Source organism: Macrotis lagotis, chromosome 1, assembly GCF_037893015.1.
Source record: "Macrotis lagotis isolate mMagLag1 chromosome 1, bilby.v1.9.chrom.fasta, whole genome shotgun sequence".
In the NCBI taxonomy this organism is placed as follows: Eukaryota; Metazoa; Chordata; class Mammalia; order Peramelemorphia; family Peramelidae; genus Macrotis; species Macrotis lagotis.
Genome location: NC_133658.1, coordinates 147,936,450 through 147,958,257, shown reverse-complemented (window position 1 = coordinate 147,958,257; position 21,808 = coordinate 147,936,450).

The following is a 21,808-nucleotide window of genomic DNA, read 5'->3' as shown; positions in this document are numbered from 1 at the left end:
AGCCACTTAACCCATTTGCCTTGCAAAATCCTAAAAAAAAAAAAAGGATTTCCAGGCACAGAAATCAGAAGCTACCTCTTTACCATATGTGTGCAATGGAAAGAACATTTAAATTAGAAATTAAGAGATCTGCTCTTTAGTGCTCAATTCTACCACAAGAAAACTAAATCACCTTTTCAAATTATTCCCCTTTTAATTTTTCCTGTTCTCTTATATATATAAAATAAAGATGATTACAGCATAGTATAGTTGATAAAGAGCCAGTCTCAAAATATAAAAAATGCTGAGTTCAAATCCTATCTCTGACACATACTGGCTGCATGATCCTAGGTGAATCATCTGACTTCTCAAATGAGATAATATATGTACCTATTTTCTTCCTTTCTTCTCTTGGTGCTTTAGTCAATTCTCTAAGAATATGAGATGCAAAGTAGGTGATAACATCTAGTGGTAAAAGGAATTTTCTTGTTTGTTTTCTTCTAAGGTCTTATTCTTATTACTAAAATAAAGGTAATGGGGGCGGCTAGGTGGTATAGTGGATAAAGCACCAGCCTTGGAGTTAGGAGTACCTGGGTTCAAATCTGGTCTCAGACACTTAGTAATTGCCCAGCTGTGTGGCCTTGGGCAAGCCACTTAACCCCATTTGCCTTACAAAAACCTAAAAAAAAACCCAAAACAAAACAAACAAAATAAAATAAAGGTAATGATATTTACCTTATTGGTAGGCTGTTTAGAAGAAAAATAAAATGGGTAGTAAATCAGGAGTAAAAATATTCCAAAAACATTGCAAATACTAATGAAAGCATATTTATTACTCATTCCTGCTCACACAGCAGGAAAATAGCATGTTTGTATAGCAAGTAAGGTAAAAAAAAAAAAAACATAAACCTTCTTTTTCTGACAGGAAAGGCCAAGTTTGACAGCTCCTCAATAGAACCCAATAAGTATCCAAAGAAGAGCCTTCTCCTGGGTTCAGGGACAGTGCCAAATCCCTGAATGGCATTTCTGATGCCAGATATCACAGCCATTCTTATTTTCACCTGATAATCATCTCATTCAATGAAGATTATTTCAAGGGAAAAGCATCAAGTTGCAGAATTCCAAGAAGTGAGAGAAGTTGATCAGGGGCTGCGCGAGGACATGTCTGAGGAAGTGAGATGGAGAAACAAGAGGAGTGAGAGAGGGCAGGCCCATATTTAAAGACAGTATCCTCTAAGCAGCATGAAGGGCTTACAAAGAGGTTGGAACCAAGCCCAATTGGGTGACAATATGCCCTTGTCTCATAGAAGGTACCATACAATAAGACATCTATGATTTTTTTTAAAAAGCAGCACAAATACACACTGCTCCTATGATCAACCACTTCCAGGTGGAATTCAAGGGGGAAAGAGAGGATGACTGACGTTAACATCCATTATTGTAATGGTCAAAGAATGAGCTTTTAGAAATAGTGTTGGATAATATCCATAATAGAGTTCAGACAGTTTCCTGTCTATGGTAATTTATTTGATCACAAATTTATTAATACATTAATATATCCATCTGATTGTTGCTTATACTATTTCTTCCCCAGAAAAGTTAAAGAAGTGAAAAATTTTCGATCTGGATATCCTTTCATTTGGCAGAGAGTGTGCATGTGGGGTGAAGGAACTACAGATGCAAAATGTAACATACTTTGTCAGGCTTGGTAACTTTGTTGGTCAATGATAATTTATTGCAAGACATAGTTCATGGTGGAATAATATATTGGGAAGTGACTGAATTTTTACAAAGGCATCCACTTTTTAAAGTAAGAAAATATAGTAGATTTGTAGTGTGTATATACATGAGAAAAATGAGGTAAGGCTAAAAAGACAATGTAGCACAAGTTTGTAGAGGGGCCTTGAATGTCGGATAATATTAGGGAAGAAATAAATAGGAAAGAAAGCACTGAGGCTGGAAGGTAGTTAGCTATAAGCGATCACTTCTATGGAACAATTTGGGATACCAATCAACCCCAAAATATTTGCACTATTGTTGTTCAGGATGTATTTTTTAGTATTCCATTGCTTTGGGTGTTTCCCTTTTTAAATTCTAGACATCATAATAGCCACTATTTAAAGCTGGAAAAGAGTCTCATGGACCATCTATTCCAACCACCTCACATTACAAATGAGGTAACTAAGGATTTCAAAAGAGGTCAAGAGACTTGACTTTGAAGAGACATTTAGAGATCCCTAGTTCTTAGGGTGGAAATGTTTATCAGAGGAATAAGAGATGACAGAGAACCCTTAGCATCCTAGAAGGGTACAGAAAGAAGACACTGAAGATAAGCTTTGTTTCCTTTAAAGCTCAACTGATATCTAGTTTGATAGTGAAAACTTCAAGCAAAGAAAGAAATTTGAGATCTCATAACTAAAGAGGAGCTTGAGAAAGTGCATTTTAGTACTACATTTTAGTAGTACAACTGTACTACTGGGTTGGAATTTTTGCCATTGCTAATCTTTTGGATTCTGAGAAAGCCACCCAAAATCTCTTTATAGAAAAGAGACATGCTGCCAATCCAACTTTAATATTCTTCCAGAGTATAATGAAGTCAATAAACGAAAAAGCCCTGTAGATACAGGAAAACTGGGCCTTTCTTCACCTACCTACTTCTACCACAGCCATACTATAGAATTGCCATTATCAAAACCACCACATACTTTGAAGCCTGGTTTCATTAACAAGTGAAGATTTTACTCTGACTTCTTTTGGGTCTTGCCAAGTATCTCCTTTTGAAGGGCAATCTCATTCCTGCTCACACAGCAGGAAAACAGCATGGTTATATAGCAAGTAAGGTAAAAAATACTTAAAAGCAATGATAAATTCAAAGGCATATAATACATTCACTAGTTTACTGTTTTAAGGAACTCTTGGAGTTCAGCATTCTGCCATTGTTTGAAGTCAATACAATTTCATAGTTTTGGCTTGAATTTTCACATAATATAAACACTTTGTAAATCTCTCACATGGAACAGCAGGGAGTTTTGTTGGCTGTGGCACTATCAAAGGAAATATTTGTTCTTATGTCTAAAGTCAAGAGCTTACTCTCCCAGGAAAGATAATGGGCTTGATGTTCCAGCAGCAGTTTTGCAGAAATATTAAAATACAACTGAAGAAGCTATCAAGTGACTATGTTTTGGTTCTGAAAAGAACAATTTTAGTAATGAATTTTCTAGAAGGTGAGAGATTTAAATGAGAGAAAAATGAGCTGTTATCTGTTAGGCTGCCTTACAAAACCTTAAAGGGGATGGAGAGAAGGTTATATATTTGTCTCTGTGGAAAGTTATCATCTTTTTGAGCCCAAGCAACTAAAATCATAACAGAACCGAGATGCAGTGTGGAACAGTGATAGAATGCTGGACTTCGAATCAGAAAGACCTGGGTTTAAAAACTGCCTGATATTTATGTTTGTTTATGTATTTTTGTAAGGGAATTAGGGTTAATTGACTTGCCCAAGGTCACACAGCTGGTGTGAAGTTGGATTTGAACTCAGGTCTTCCTGACTCCCCCCAATATCTGATCTTTCTTAGCTATGGGCCCATAAGCAAGTCATTTAAATTCTTGATGACTTCTATTATTTATCAGTAAAATAGGGGAGCTGTACTCAGTTGTCATGAGCTCTTCTAGTTCCAAATCTATGGTTCCATGAATCAGTACCCCATAAAGTCCCTTTCAATGATTTGACTCCATATAACATTTGATAGAAGTAAGGAGAATCTGGACCTGAATACAGATCTCTGCATTTCCAATCCTGAGAGTTCTTTCCACATCACAATAAGAGTATACTACAGGGGCAGCTAGTAGCACAGTGGACAGACTAACGGCCCTGGAGTCAGGAGGACCTGAATTCAAATCTGACCTCAGACACTTAATTAATTACCTAGCTGTGTGACCTTGGGCAGGTCACTTAATCCCATTGCCTTGCAAAAATCTAAAAAAAAAAAAGAGTAGCTGAATCATGTATAAGATATGAATAAATTTCTGACAAATATCGTAATCAAATATGGAAGTAACATAATCACAACTAGCATTTATATGAAACTTTAAGACTTGTAAAACACTTTTATATGTATGATTTCATTTTATTCTTTCAACAATCCTGAGGTAGATGCTATTATTATTTACATTTTACATATGAGGAAATGGAGGCAGATGGTATCAAGTGACTTCCTTAGGGTCTCATAGCTAGTTAAATGTCTGAGGTTGAATTTAAATTCAAATACCTGATTCCAGTACTCTATTCACTGTGTCACATTGTGAACAGATAGAGATTTTAATTACCTAGACTTAATTCCGCTGAAAACTTTGCATTTGATCAATCTTTTACCTACCTTGCTGATGGTATATTCTCTCATTGAGAGAATAGTCTCATCTGAGTATAATTCTATCCAAACAGGAATACCTGCTTATTGAAACCCAAGAAAAGAGAAACTTGGGGAAGTAACTAAACCATCCTGGATGTCCTAAAAGTCAAGTATGTTAACAGTGAGCAGTTATATGTTTGCTCTAGGGATTAAGAGATGAGATTTCCAAACATTAGGAAGATTATGTATATAAAATAATAGATTAACATATATATATATAGATATAGATATATGTATATAGATGGGTTAATAGGTCAATGAATAGATATAGATATGCAAATAGACAAATTTATATAGATTGATCAATAGATATAATATAGATGTATATATAGTTAATAAGTCAATAGATCAATAGATCCACAACTATAGATATTTTTATAGACATATTTATAAGATATAATTAGAGATAAATAAGGATATGAATATAAGCATATATATATAATATACATAGATCAATAGATTACTAGATGTTTGAAAGAGAGGAAGAAAGAGAGAGAGAAAAGGAGGGAAGGTGGTTTAAGAGATCTGCTATCAAAATGAGATTCTGAAAGCCAAAATAAATAAATAAATAAAATAGAAACTATTCCAATGAGGAAGAAAATGGAAAGGGATAGTACCATAGAAGAAAATATGAGTAATCCTATTTTGAAAAATAGTCATGAATGGTAAGGAAAAATAAATTTCAAAGATAATAAATATGTCTTTTAAATGTGAATTCAACACAAGAAAACCCAAGGGAAGATTGACCTTATGCTTGAGGTGGAAGGCAGAGTATCAATGGTCAACAGAAAAAAAGTGAATTGACTGGACTCCTATTGTGCTTCTAGCCCAAGATGGATGATCTTGGGCTAGAAAGAGCAAACATGGTTAAGAGGAAAATTAAATTAAGACAAGGGAAGAACATAGAAAGGGGTGACCTAGATGCTCTAAATTATTTCAGGCATACTAGTTCTGATAAAATCTTTCTAGAACTCTAAAAGTATTTGGATAATATAATTACTGACTCACTGTTGGGTATTTAAGGGATTTCTTGGAGGCAGCTAGGTGGCACAACAGATTGAGCCCTAGATCTGGGTTTAGGAAGACTTGAGCTTTCAAATCCAGCCTCCTACACTAGCTATGCAACCCCTGAGTAAGTCACTTGATCTCCGTCTACCTCAATTAATTCGTTTGTAAAATGAGGATGAAAATACCACCTATCTTCCAGGGTGATTGTCTGAATAAAATAATATAATATGCGTAAAGTACCTGACAAATTATAATGTGCTACATAAATGTTAGCTATCACAAACCTGGAGATAAGTAACTGTTGTCTAAAATTTCCCCAAAAGGGGGAAAAAGTGAAAATTTCTAAAGTATTGACTAGTGAACTTAATATTGATTCCTATCAAAATCCTAGAATTTATTATTTTATCATTTAAAAATTATATTTAATTATTTATTTTTCTGTTTCTTCTCTTAATATCCCTTTCCACTTCCTCTCAAAAACTCATCATCTTAAGAGAAACCATTTTGCTTTTTCTCTAACAATTTATTAGGGAAATAAGTTATCTTTGTTATCTTTTTGGATATTTTTTAAAATCAACAAGTCTGCCTTCTCTCCATTATACCTCTCTCTTTTTCCCATTGAGAGAACAAGAAAAATAAAATCCCTTTTACAAATATGTCTTACAAAACAAAACAAATGTTTATGTTGCCCAAGTCAAAAAGAAACACAGGTATGCATGTATGTATGTCTGCAAATGTATATATTCCTGGACAACACACTTAACCCTTTTTACCTCAGTTTCCTCACTTGTAAAATAAACGAGAAAGAAATAGCAAGCCACTTCAGTATATATAATATAAATAGACACAGTTCTTCACTTTCTATCCAGTGGTACTCATCATGCTAGAATTGTTATTGGTCATAGTTTTGATTAGAGTTCCTAGGTTTTTCAAAGTTGTTTGTCTTTCCAGCATTGTTGTTATTATATAAATTATTCTCCCAATTATTAAATTCATTTGAGATAAATTAATAAACAAAATCATCAAATCAGATCATATTTGCAAATCAATTAGCACAGGGTTTGACAAACAGAAAACTTAAACTAGTGCTTATGTCGACACTTGCTCACTTCATTTTGCATTGGTTCATACAATTTCCCAGTTTTCTCTGGAACTATCCCTTTTACAATTTCTTATATCACAATAGTATTCCTTGACATTTATGTACCATAACTTGTCCAATGATCTGGCTACCCCCTCAATTTTTAATCCTTTGCCACCATGTAAAGAGATACTGTAAATATTTTTGTATATAAAGATCTTTTGCTCTTTCTTTGATCACTTTGAGTTATAGACTTAGTAATAGTATCATTGGTTCAAAGGGTATGTATAAAGAATTTAATAGCTTTTGGGGCATAGTTCCAAGTTGCTTACTAGTTTATAGTTCTACCAATTGTGCATCAGTATATTCATTCTTCCATAGATTTGGCAGCATTTGTCATTTTCATTTTCATTTTTTCCCTAATCTATAGAGTTTGAGGTGAAACTTCAGAGCTTTATTTCGCATTTTTCTAATTATCATTGATTTAGAGCATTTTCAATCTTTAGATTACTTCCTAATAACTGCCTATTCATATTCTTTGATTGTTTATCATTTGGAAATGACCATTATTTTTATAGATTTGAATCAGTTCCATTTACAAGCATATAAAATATCTATATCTATCATATCTATATATAATTTAGAAATGAGATACTTTATTCAAGACATCTCCTACAAAAACTTTTCCTCATCTGCTTTTCTTCTTAACTAGGTAGTAGTTTTTATCTAATAATGAATTTTTACCCTAATAGCTGGAATAATATATACTTATATATGATCACTTTCTTCTGTATATTGTCTACCTAATCTATTCCATTTAGCTACCTCTTTCTCAACCAGTATTAACCTATTTTGATAATGACTGTTTTGTACTGTAGTTTGATGTACAATATTGCTATGTACAATATTTCATGATGTACAATATTTCCTTCCTACTTTTTTTCTTTCCATAGTTACCAATTATCTCTTAATTACTAAACCTAATGGCCTTTTCTCAGTTCTCAATCTTTGAACAACTCTGAAACTTTTAACACTGTCAACCACCCTTCTCTTTTCTCTTTAGGTTTTCTCACTTTTTTTCCCCTCTACTGGTTCTTAGGGTTTTTTGTGTTTCAGGTTTTGTTTATATTTTTTGTTTTTATGTAATCCAAATTGTACATTTTACCTTCTATTATCCATCATTTCTTATTTAGTAATAAACTTCTCCTGTCCATACTTTTGACTGATAATTTCTTCCATGGTTTTCTAATTTGTTTATGACTCACTCTATATCTGTCATATAATTAGTTGGAACTTCTTTTGTTATGTGGTGTGAGATATTGACCCAGGTCTACTTTTTGCAAGACTACTTTTCAATTTTACTGGTAGTTTTTATCTAGTATCGAGTTCTTACCCTGATAGCTGGAATATTACAGCTTATCATTAGATTCTATATTTATTTTCTTCTATATATAGTGTACCTAATTTATTCCACTTAACAACCTCTTTAACATTGCTAAATTATTTTGATAATTATTGTTTTATACCATAGTTTAAGATATAAAATTCCTAGTTGCTTTCTTTCTACTTTTCCTCCATTGTTCCCTTTAAGCTTCTTGACCTTTTGTTCATTTGGATGAATTTTGTTATTATTTTTCTGACTCTACAAAGAAACTTTTTGGCATTTTAATTGATAAGGGTATAGCATTGAATACATTAATTTGGGTAATATTGTCATTTTTCTTATGTTAACTCAGTCTACAAATGAACAACTAATATTTCTTCATCCATTTATCTCTGCTATGTATCATACCCAGAAAGGCTACTACAATATGTGTCACCACTTCCTTTTTTTCTTAGCCTCTTCCTAACTCTCTACAGTTTGGTTTCTAATCTTTTCATTCAATTGAAACTATTTTTTCCATAGTTTCAATTATCTCTTAATTGTTAAATTTAATGATCTTTCTCAGTCCTCAGCTTTCTTTCTATTTTTCCTTTTTTTCCCACCTAGATTTTCTGATTTCTCTCTCTCCTGGTTTTCCTTATCCGATTGACTTGTATTCAGTTTCCTTTGCTGAATTTTCATCTAGGGCACACTGACTATCAAGACTCTATTCCTCTCTCTGTCTTCTTAGCTCTTGAAGTCTCACCTTCGGATCAACTGATTTCACAAAGAACTCCAATTTAAGGAGGAGTCCCAGGCAAAAATCTCCAAACAGTAATGCTGACTCATCTCTATTGGATTTTTCTCTTTCAAGCCCTTACATTGGGTACTTTTCCATCCCCACCCCTTTTCAGTTTTCTTTTATGTGCTGTTTTCCCTCATTAGAATGTAAGCTCCTTGAGGGGAGAAATTATTTTTCTTTCACCTTGTGTTTGCATTCCCAGCCCAGTCTGGATCATAGTAAGCCCTTGATAGATGCATATTGGTTGATTGACTGTACTGTGCTTTTTTCTATACGGTTTCATTTGGTGATCTCCCATAAATTCAATTATCATCTCTATGATTTTTAGATTTTTTTTGTTTGTGTGTCTAACCCTAATCTCTCTCCTGATCTCCATATCTCCAACTGGTCTCATATCTCTCTCCTGGTCTCATATCTCCAACTCCTTATTGGATATCTTAAATTTGATGTTTTATAGATATCTTAAATTCAAGACAAACTCATTATTTTCTCCTATTTTCTTCCTTCCTTATCATGAATTCCTTATTACTATCGAGGACCCACTATCCTCCCAGTCACCCAGGCTCACATTCCAAGTGTCTTACTCTACCCCTTACTCTTTCCCAACTAATCATTTGCCAGGTTCTGTCTTTTCAATCCTCATAGCATCTCTTGTGTTATCTTCTCTTCTCTCCTCTGATATTGCCATCACTCTGATGTAAATCCATATCACTTTACTTCTTGATTACTAAACTAATAATCTACTGGTTAGACTCCCTGTTTCAAGTGTCTCCCCATTTCAGTTCATTTTTCACTCAGTTGTCAAAGTGATAATCCTAAAACATATGTCTGATCATGACATTTATTTTTCTAACAAAGTTTAATAGCTCCCCAATTCTTCCAGGATCAAGTAAAAAATCCCCTTTTTCATAACCTGCCTTCCCTCATCCCCCACTTTTCTAGTCTTATTTCCCTCCATATATTCTTCTATACACTGAATCTGTTTCCCAAACAAAACACTCCAGTCCCAACTCAGAACATCATTTTTTATTGACTGTCCACCATGTCTTGAATCCTCTCCTTTCTCATCTCTGTCCCATGCTTCCAATGCCTCATTCAACTCTCAGATACAGTCATACTTTCTGTAAAAAGTGTTTCCTAGTCCTCCTTAATCCTAGTACCTCCTTTCTGAGACTATTTCCAATTTATCCTGTCTTGGACGTATCTTGCTTGTACATGGTTATTTGCATGTTGTCTCACCCCATTAGAGTAAGTTCCCTAAGAAGAAAAATTGTTTTGTTTTAATTTTATTTCACCTTTCTTTGTATCTCATCACTTATTATTGTGCTGAGTACTCAGAAGGCACTTAATAAATACTTTTTGTTTTTCTCCTTGCTAAGAATTAAGCCAAGTGCTCATAACTCCAGAAGAGCATTCATAGATTCAGGTTTCATCTAGAGTTTATTCTGGGTCCATGACCTAGAATTGGGTAATGAGCAGCAGAGCTATCAGATGGCACTTGTTCCTTGATCTTGTATAAGATTGGACCCTCTATTTCTAGAACCTGTTCTGAATCTGGTACATAATCTTTTAGTTGTGTTGTGGAATGCTCCATGAGGCACTACCTAGATCCCTATCCCCAGTATTCATAGACTTCTTTGTCTCCTTATACTAACTTGGACTGGAAATTGAATCACTGTGATTTTTTTTCTTGGGTTTTTGGATCTGGACTCAGTCTGGAGTATATTCCAGATCTTTATGGAGGAGTTGCATTGAGAGCAGGGATGTACTTCTTTTTTTTTAGTTTTTTGCAAGGCAAATGGGGTTAAATGGCTTGCCCAAGGCCACACAGCTAGGTAATTATTAAGTGTCTGAGACCAGATTTGAACCCAGGTACTCCTGACTCCAAGGTCGGTGCTTTATCCACTATGCCACCTAGCTGCCCCTTTAGGATGCACTTCTAATCTGCCATCATATTTCTGACCTTCCTAGAATGTATGATTAATGGAGTTTTTGATCATGGGTCAACATGGTTTTATCAAAAATAGGTTATGCTAGACTAATCAATCACATTTCTTTTTTTTTAAAACAAGGTAAATAGACTTTTAGATCATAGGAATACTGAAAGTAAAGCTAATAGAATAAGGATAGAATTGGATCTGTGATTTCACTGGATAACAAACTACACAATAAAAATACCCTCCCCATCAACACAGGTGGGTACCTTCTCTTCAACTTATCTTAGAGAGTTTCCTAGAGTATTGGAAGGTTAAAGGGTGTGCCCAGAACTATGGATCCAGTTTATGCTGGAGGCAGAACTTGAATTCAGGTTTTCCTGGCTCTGAGAATAGCATTCCACCTACTGTGTCATGATTTTATAAGCCATAAAAGCCATAAAGATAATATTAACTACCTTTCAGTAAAACATTTGATAAAGTTATGATATCTTTGAAGTTCTACAAGATGTGTTACACATATTTGTATCATTTGATTATCACAGAAAATCTGTGAGATAGGAACTATTATAACTACCAATTAGGCTGAAAGTTATAGATAATGTGATTTTTCCCAACATCATATAGCTAACATATAAGCAGGATTTGAACACAGGTCTTCCTGTCCAGAACTCTGCCCTACCTATATACTTATATATACCTATATACCATGAACTAAAGTACTTTGTATAATTATAGACTTTATAAATTTTTAAAACTCTAGAATAAATATTTATGATACCAACTGTAAGGAGGTCACAGAGTTTGTGAATCTTATGTGGTAGAGAGAATTTGGAATGCCTTAGAAGTGTGTTCTGGAATCTAGCCTTCTGGCTAAAGAAGTTCGATTTCCTGGGTAGCATCAGTCTTTATATTCCAACTAATAATCCACTGGGGCCATTGCTTGCTATCATCAGATGTTAAACTACAACCTCTAGAACTCTGACTTCCAGAAATGATGCCCTGGGAGATATCAATCATTGATAGAGCTTTGGTACTCTCACCATAGGATCAAGCTATATTCACTCATTCCCATAGTCCACAAAATTCAGCTGACCCTAGACCAAGTCTAACTCCATCATTTTACTGTAATGGATCTTTCAGTGGTTACTAACAAACAACTAGAGGCATCATGATGCAGTGAAAAGAATTTTAGATTAGGAGTCTGCGAATTTGGTACTTAATATGTGGGTGATCTTGGGCAAGTCACTTTAATTTGAACCTCATTTTCCTCATATGTAAAATTAAGAGTTTGTACTAAATGACTGTTTAGATCTTTTCCTAACTCTAAATCTGTGATCTTTTGATTTTGTTTCAAACCATTGTTTCTGAAAAGGTTGCACCATTTCATTTCCTCATGACTTCATTCACCATCTCTGTGATTTTCCTGGCCACTACCTTCTATATAAAGATAAATGTTATTTCTTGAGAGTAAAAACTGTCTCAGTGTTTAATAAATGTCATCCATCCATTCACCAACTTTGGGAGTTAGATCGCTGATTTCATGTTTAAGACTTACCAAAGTTTTAAAGTTCAGGAATTAAACTTTCTAGAGATAGAAGAGGATTTTCTGATGCAGCATGCTCCTTGGGGAAAAATATATATATAAGAACTTGCTAAAGGAAATAGAGATATTTATCCAAAACACATTTTTCTTTGAAGCTTTGTCTGTAGCTGCTATGATAACATTGTCTTCTTCTGGATTTCTGTCTTGATCTTTTCTGAAACCATAGTAATTTGTTATGGTCAGGTTCTTTTGTTGTTTTTATTGTTGTTTGCTCATTTTTTAGTTTTTCTTGACTTTGAACTTTATGTCATAGTCGGACTCTGCTCCCAGGGTGGCCAGGGTATTGTCTCAACAACTATCACACTCTCAACCATGAAACCTCAAACTGGGCCCTTTTCCCCCTGCTACGGCAAGTGCTGTGGGATTGTGTGTGGGTTACACTGCAACCAGCTCCAGCAAAGAGTCTCCTGAAATCTCCTTCTGGAGGAGCTACTGCTGTTTCAGCCATCTCCAAGATGTGGCCTACTATGTACTCACAGGGCCCACCTCCTATGTTGTCTTCAGGTGGAAATGAGTTTTACCCAACTTGTTCTTAGTTCTGCCACTCTGGAAGTCAGTTTGAAGCATGATTTTAGAGTTGTTTGCAGGGGAATTTAAGGAACTTCAACTGATTGTTTCTCTGCTCCAACATCTTGGTCCCACCTCCTTTAGAAATGGACATATTTAGAATAGAAAAAGTAAGACACTGGGTATCTAATTATTGTCTTTAAACAGAAGAAGATTTTCCATGAAAAAGGATGACATATTCTATGAGACTTGGGTGGGATGATGTGCAGACACCATGTGGATATTGATTACTATCTACCAGGAGAGGATTCGCAAATTAAATACCACAACCTTGCTCAGAATCAGCATGGTGAGGGAGAGGGGGGAATAGACATTGCAAAAGACCTGGAGAATGTGATTATTATGATGATGATGGATTATATATATTTTCTGACTTTAAAAAACTAGTCAACACACATTTATTAAGCACTCACATATAGCCCTGTATGTAAAAATACAAAATCAGGAAAACAAAATAGATCCAGAGCATCCAGAACTCATGTTATTGTTCAGTCATGTCCAACCCTTTGTGATCTGCTTTGGGTTTCCTGGGCAAAGTACTGGAGTGATCTGCCATTCCTTCTCTAGCTTATTTTATAATTGAGAATCTGAGACAAACAGGATTAAGTAATTGCCCAGGGTCACACAGTTGGAGACCAAATTTGAACTTAGATCTTCCTGACTCCTAGATCACCTCATTGCCCTAGAGTTGAGTCCAGGGCTCATAGACAGTTATTTATCAATTTATAGTTTCAGAGGACTCAGTCAGTGGTTCCTCTAAATCTAGTTTATTCAAGGGACTCAGGTTTATAGCCTATCTTTGATTTTTTAATATATATGTACATATGTGTGTCTGTGTGTGTTTTAACCAAAATCTATCTTTTTCCCTTTTTCCCATTGAAAATATAAGGCAAAAAAATCACTGCACACATGTATTAAGACAATTTTCCACACTGTCTCCTTCTGTATTTTGAGCCCTTCATCTTTCAGTCATGGGTAAGATAACATGTTTCATCTTCAGTTCTCTGGAATCAGCATGATATCATTCTAACACACTCACATATCATAACCACTTCATAGATTCCTCAAATTATGGGCCTCCTTAGATGCCCATTTTTGTCACTTCAAAGAGTTATAAATATGTTTTTGCATAGAGGTTTTTTCTTTTATTCAATTCTAATCCCTCCATAATCCACTTTTCCTCTAATTCCCTGTTGATTGAAATGTATTTTTGTACCCAATTTTCTGTATATATATATATATATATATATGTATATAGACATATATATATGCATATATATGTGTGTGTGTGTGTGTGTGTGTGTGTGTGTGTGTGTGTGTGTGTGTGTATGTATTCTTCCTTTTTTTTTGACCATTTCAGACTAGAGTTAGGCTCAAGTGTCAACTGCTCTCTCTCTCTCTCTCTCTCTCTCTCAAATCTTTTTCCTTCTTAGTCTTCTTGCATGCTAAGATTATGAGATTATTTCTCCCCAATTTTCCTTTTCTTTCCCTCCTCCTCCAGTATAATCCTCTTCCCCTCGCCATTAAAATAAAAGATTATCAAGACACAACAGAATCACTTCCAGTTCTTGGTTAATTGCTATCCCTCTATGACCCCTGATGATATTAGGGGGATATCACAGGGACATGTATCATTGCACCATATTTCAATGTAAACAGTTTATCCTTGTTTAGTTCTTTATCATGGCTTGCTCCGTTTTACCTTTCTTTTAGCTCATATGTTTGAACTTTAAAGTTGTTATGCAACTCTAGTCTTTTCTTCAGGAATGTTTGCAGTCCTTTGTTTCATTAAAGATTCATTTTCCCCCATAGCATTATAATTAACTTTACTGAATAAAATATTGTTGATTATAAATCAATATTTATTGTTGTTGTTGTTGTTGAGTCATGTGCAGTACTTTCTTACCTCATTTGGGGTTTTCTTGACAAAGATACTGAAGTAGTTTACCATTTTAATTTCTGACTCATTTTACAGATAAGGAAACTGAGGCCAGCAGAGTTAAGTGACATGGAGGGTCACATAGCTAATAAGTGCAGTGGATTTGAACTCATGATGATGAGTCCTCCTCATTCTTACTCAAACCTAAAAAGTTATCCTTGTGTGAATATTTACACCTTGGAAATTGGTAAACACTACAAATTAAAGGGTGATTCATTTATTCATTAACTTCCTAGACTTAAAATAATGATGGGGGAAAACAATAAGGCAAATGAAACCTCTAAGTGTCTTAAGTACAGTTTTTTTTCCTTTTACTATGGAGTTCATCACTAAACACTTAACAGTATATCCTTGGTACTTCTTCTCTGAAACTATCACCAATTTAACCTTTCCATAGATTGTTTCTTCATAATTGCTTTCAAGTAGTCTCCCCTATTAGAATGTGACCTTCTTGGGAGCAGAGATTTTTTTTTTTGCCTTTCTTTTATGTCTCCAGTGCCTGGCACATATTAGGCCTTAATAATTACTAGTTAATTAAATAGAAGATTTATATAGTGCTTTAAGATTTACAAAATGTTCTAATTTGATTCTTTCAACAACCCTGTCAAGTAAGTGTAATTATTATCATCCTTATTTTATAGCTGAGGAAAGAGTATCTAAAAATGAACAAATGGGCTATAGGGAAAAAGGGGAATGGATAGAGGCATTCCCTTCTCAAATTTATATAATAGCTAATTTATATTTAGAGCTAGAAAGGTCCCCATAGGTTACCTGGTCTAATCTTTCTTTTTTTATAGATTAAGAAACTGAGTCCCAGGGAAAGTGAATGTCTGACCTCATTTGCCCAGGGTCACACACATGATAAACATTAGATAAGGAATTTTATAAATATAGCTTCCCTAATGGCAGGACCAGTTTTTCCCCCAACCATACTGCACAGCATCCCTGAAAAGTATTTACCTCACAGATCTGCCACTTAGAAGTAGAGCCTTACCACCATGTGCCTAAATAACAGGTGAGATAGGAGGAGTAGCAGGGATTGAAGTTAATTAGGTTTTATCAAGACATTCAATAATGTCAAGATATAAGGAAAAAAAAGTCAGTTTGATGATAGTTCTATAAAGGGGTTTGTGTGACATATTGATGAAATGTCTAGTGAATTTGTTGAGTTTCCCTATAAACTGGATTAGAATACATGATGTGACTGTGTGTGTTTGTTGCTGTGAGCACATCTTTTTAATTAAAAAAAAACTTTTTGGACGTGGCAGGGGTAACTTTCTTTAAAAAGTATGAGTATGCCTAACAATAGTCTCCTCACTGAATTCAAAATGCAATCTTTAACTTGTGATTCTATTTGCCATGGACTGTTTTGTGCTTTCTCATGAAAAAGTCTAGATTTGGACTAAATTTAATACATGTTCTAAAGGTGATCCAAGTGCCAATATGAAACAGGAAAAGATACCATGTTGGCTGATGTTCTATGCAAGCTTGCCAATTGTACCATATTTGCCAGCAGTTACCAAGATTCTCTGATACATCCAAAAGTTTCTTAAGGGGGTGGGGTAGAAATAGGAGGAAGAGAGTCTGGAAAGAATGGACTCCCCATTCCCTTTGGCAAAGTCTTGTTCCTCACATCAGATTGGCAAGTCAACCCTGTATCTACTTCTAAAGTTACTTTTGTACTGTAACATTACTGCTCTTTTTGGTCCAATACTTCCCCAAAGACAGGCCAAATGGCATGTGATGTACTATTTAATGAGAGAGAGAGAGAGAGAGAGAGAGAGAGAGAGAGAGAGAGAGAGAGAGAGAAAAGATCAACAAGAAGTGAGCAAAGAAAATATTTAGTATCTATCCTGTGACAGACACCATAAAGATTGTGTTATGAAAAGGGTTATAGTATTAGCACCTATGATGGGATTTTATGTGCAATATAGGTGAACTATCCATAATTTACCTGAGATATCTAACACATACTCAGAATTTAATATCTGTATGTTTAATTAAATTGGATTAAGGTGTATTAAATTGTCTTTAATGAATGCTTGATTTCTTGACTTTTTGTTCTACCCATCATTGAGATATACTTGGCCCTCTTTATGTGACTCTTGAAGACTGCTATAAGGCCCCTGAGTCTTCTTTACCAACATATTATACACTCAGGGCCAACTTGTATTTCTTTCCAGTTTTGAACTTCTCCTCATTTGGTTTACTTCCTGCAAAGTCCCAGTGTATATGCCAAAGGCTCTTTCTGTCCTTCATTCATTGACACAGTCTGGATAATTGCTACCCTAGGACAAATTTGGTCATTATATATCTATAAATCCAATGATCAGCAATACCCACATCACTCAGTTTTCAGTTAAACAACTTAATTGATCAGGTCTTCTCTAGAAATCCAACTTATAATTTTATAATAAACCCCACCATTCAATACAACCAACTATAATTTTATAATACTATTTTATACAATGTCACCTTACAATGATATTTTAAACAAAAAAGATCTAGTTATTAGAAAGTTTTTTACTTATGCTAATCTTTGTATTTTCCTCATGACCCCATTTGAGATTTTCTTGGCAAAAATATGGAAGTGGTTGGCCCTTTCCTTCTCCAGCTCATTTTATAGATGAGAAGACTGAGGCAAACTAGCTGAGTCACACAGCTAATAAGTTAAGTATCTGAGACCAGATTTGAACTCAAGATGAGTCTTCTTTACTCCAGGCCTGGTACTCTAATCACCTTGTTTCCCAATATTGATCTTATATCTGCCTTATTATAATTTTTATTTCCTGCACGTAGTATCAACTTGGAACACTCAACTGACATAGGAGATCTGCCTGGGTCTATACTGTACTTTGTTCATTTTCTGGGTGGAAAGCTTTCTGGGGGAGGGGAGTCAAAGCAGAATCCTCTTCCTCTGTGCCAACAATGATCTGAGACAGGGAGACTGATGGAGAGTTCACCTTTCTCCCTATTCACTTCCCCTTCCTCCAGTTAAAATGTTTTTTTAGGTCTTTGCAAGGCAAACGGGGTTAAGTGACTTGCCCAAGGCCACACAGCTAGGTAATTACTAAGTGTCTGAGACTGGATTTGAACCCAGGTACTCCTGACTCCAGGGCGGGTGCTTTATCCACTATGCCACCTAGCCTCCCCCTTCCCCCAGTTAAACTAAAGGAAATTGTGAATTAAAAAAAATTCATATAATGTGGCACCAAACAGATTCCAAATACTTTTCCCCAGACAAAACCTTCAAATATTTAAAGGAATCTATTTTGACTATCTAAATCTTTCCTTTTCTAAATCAGATATTTCTAGATACCTAGAATATTCCTTATATGTTTTTAGAGTCCTTCTGGAGTAGGAGAAATAGTACTGGACTTGGACCCAGGAAAACCTGGTTTAGAATCCATTGAATCCTTTATTTACTAGTTGTGTGACTAGGTGCAAGTCACCCAACTTCTTTAAGCCTTGATTTTCTCATCTATTAAAAGGGTACAATTGCTAACTGCAGTATCAATCTCCAAGGTTATTGTGAAACTCAAAGAGGTAGTTTGCATAATGAACTTTGAAAATTTTAAAGTATTCATCAATTATCATCATCCCTGGTAACCTTCCTCTGACTTCACTAAGCACTAGTCAATGAGCAATTTTGAAAAATAATTCTCAGACCTAAACATGGTACTCAAGTCAAGTCAACAAAAACTTATTAATTTCTCACTGGACATCTATTCATAAATGATTTTCAACATTTCTCTTAATTCTTTATAGGAATCACAGTAATATTCTATTAAATTTATATACTATGATATATTCAGCCCCCTCTAATTGGTGGACACCCACTTTGTTTTCAGGTCTTTGTTCTGATTTAAAAAAGTGCTACTACAAATATTTTGGTAAATATATAACTTTTCCATCTTTGACTGAATGAATGCCTAATAGTGGGATCTCTGTGTCAAGGGTATGAACTCATATATATATATATATATATATATATATATGTATATATATATATATACATATATATATATATATGTGTATACACACACACACACACATATATATATATATATGTATATATACTTTTTTCTTTTTTTGAAAGGTTTTATTTATTTTGAGTTTTATAATCCCTCCCCATTCTTGCTTCTCCCCCACCCCCTATGGAAGGAATTCTGTTAATATTTACATTGTTTCCATGGTATACATTGATCTCAGTTGAATGTGATGAAAAGTATAAGAGATAGCAAAATTACATAAGAAAATGTTTTTTTCCCTAAATTGAAGTTAATAGTCTTTGGTCTTTGTTCAAACTTTACAATTCTTTCTCTGGATGCAGTTGATATTCTCCATTGCAGATGGCCCAAAATTGCCCCTGGTTGTTGCACTGATGGAATGAGCAAGTTCATCAAGGTTGTTCATCACCCCTGTTTCTGTTAGGGTGTACAATGGTTTTCTGGTTCTGCTCATCTTGCTCAGCATCAGTTCATGCGAATCCTTTCAGGCTTCCTTGAATTCCCATCCCTCCTGGTTTCTAATAGAACAATAGTGTTCCATGACATGCATATATCACAGTTTGTTAACCCATTTCCCCAATTGAAGGACATTCACTTAATTTCCAATTCTTTGCCACCACAAACAGGGCTGCTACGAATATTTTTGTACAAGTGATGTTTTTACCCATTTTCATAATTTCTTCGGGGTATAGACCCAGTAGTGGTGTTGCTGGATCAAAGAGTATGCACATTTTTGTTGTCCTTTGGGCATAATTCCAAATTGCTCTCCAGAAAGGTTGGACAAGTTCACAGCTCCACCAACAATGCATTAGTGTCCCAGATTTTCCACATCCCTTCCAACACTGATCATTGTTCTTTCTGGTCATGTTGGTCAGTCTGAGAAGTGTGAGGTGGTAACTTAGAGATGATTTAATTTGTGCTTTTCTAATAAGTAATGATTTAGAGCAATTTTTCCTATGAATATGGATTGCTGTAAATTGCTGTAAATTTGCATGTCCTTTGACCATTTGTCAATTGGAGAATGGCTCTTTTTTTGAAAATTTGACTCAGCTCTCTGTATATTTTAGAAATGAGTCCTTTGTCAGAAATACTAGTTGTAAAAATTGTTTTCCAATTTATTACATTTCTTTTGATCTTGGTTACAGTGGTTTTGTCTGGAACACCAATATATATTTTTATTGAATATATTGTTCCACTAATATTTATTGAGCACCCAATACATGGCCTATGTTTTGTATATAGCAAGTGCTGAATGTTTGTTGAAAAGGTTGCCAGATGCAGAGTTATATAACAGTCCTTTCTCTCACTATCTTGTTATCTTGCACATATCCTGTCTCCTCAAGTAAGTTATTAAAGTGAAACTTGACAAAAAATGAAGCTTATTAAAAATCTGTTCTATGCATTGCACTATGCTAGATCTAAGAGGGACACTACCCATAAGCAGGGGACCATCCATGGATGATGCCTTCCACCCAGTAAGAAAAGAAAGAAGGAAGGGTTGTTTTGTGAGGATAAAATAATATTTGCAAAGCATTTTGCAACCATTAAAATGTATTATTAATATTATTCTGAGATTTTTATCATGTGGGAGAAATCCTTCTGGAAGCAGGTGAGAATTGTTTGCAGACCTTCTTATCATCACCCAGTTTCCTGTAAGTTACACGATATTCATTTATTTTTGACATAAACAACCCTATCTATTGAATAAATATTTGCTCAAATCTAAAGGTGAGATACCTAACCTCTGGAAGTTGTTCCCTACCTGGCACATTCAGAGAATTGAGGTGATTGCATTTAGTAGACATATTGGGAAAATCACAAGATAACCCTCATGCTCTGAAGCACCCAGTTCTAACGCTACAGAGACACCTGAAATAGTAACTTTTAATCAGAGATCTTAGATCTGGAGGAGACCTGAAATTTTCAGGTCTATCACTCTTCTTTTCAGGTAGTTATGATATGAGTATTTTCATTTCACAAATGAGACAAATCAGATCCAAAGAAATGAAGTCACTCTTCCAAGATCACATAGCTGGTGAAATGTAGAGGAGAGCTAAAGCTGAAAAATCCAGAAATTCCAATGGAAGAGGAAAGATAAAAGTAGATATATCCAAAAGGAGACAGTTGTGTTATTACAAAAGAAGGAAAGGGAAAACTGAAAAGACAAATGAGAAAATATTGAAAAAGAAGAGATAAGAGAGAAGAGGAACAATAATTTCTAAAACAGCTAGCACTTATACAAAGCTTTAGGTTTTTGAGAAGTGCTTTACAAATACTGTTTCATTTGATCCCCTCAATAGCCATAGGAAAGAAATACCCATTTTATGAATGAGACATTGAAACAGACAATATAAGTGACTTGCTCAGGATCACAAAACTAAAATATGAGATTGGAGTTGAACTCAGGTCTTCTTGACTCTATATTCAGATCCGGGAAAGAATGATATTTTAAGAGAGGGGTAAAGAATAGGTGAGTAATGGAAAATGGGAGAGGGATCATCTTAAAGGAAAGCAGAGGGGTGTCAAAGAGTATTTGGCAGTAGCAGATAGATAGGCTAATTATTGTGAGAGGATGGGTAATTGTAAAGGTTGGAGAGAGCAGGGATGAGTAGGAAATAGTGGGGTGGGGTGGTTGGTTTTTTTCCTTTGTTATCGACGAAGATCAAAATGACATCACTATGTCTGAGGCAAATTACAGTGTGTCTGACAGTGACTGATTAGACCAATAGGAGCTCAGAATGCTCTACCACAGGTCAGGCACAAATATGAACACCTGAGATGCTTATTCTAAACTTATATATATCACATTTCCTTTGAACTACTTCAATTCTGCCTTCCTCATAGAGTGCAGCATCTTCTCTGATGAGGGCACCCCATGCTGTACGGTCCTGTGCTAGTAGCTTCCATGCTACAGAATCAATTGTGAAGTTATGAAGAGAGACTTTCAAGGTGTCCTGATATTGCTTCCTCTGACCCCCTTGTGAGTACTTGCCATGTCTGAGTTCTCCATAAAATAGTCTTTTTGGAAAATGTACTTCTGGCATTCTAATAACATGACCAGTCCATCATAGTTGTACTCTATGTTGGAATGCTAGGCAATTTAGCTCAAG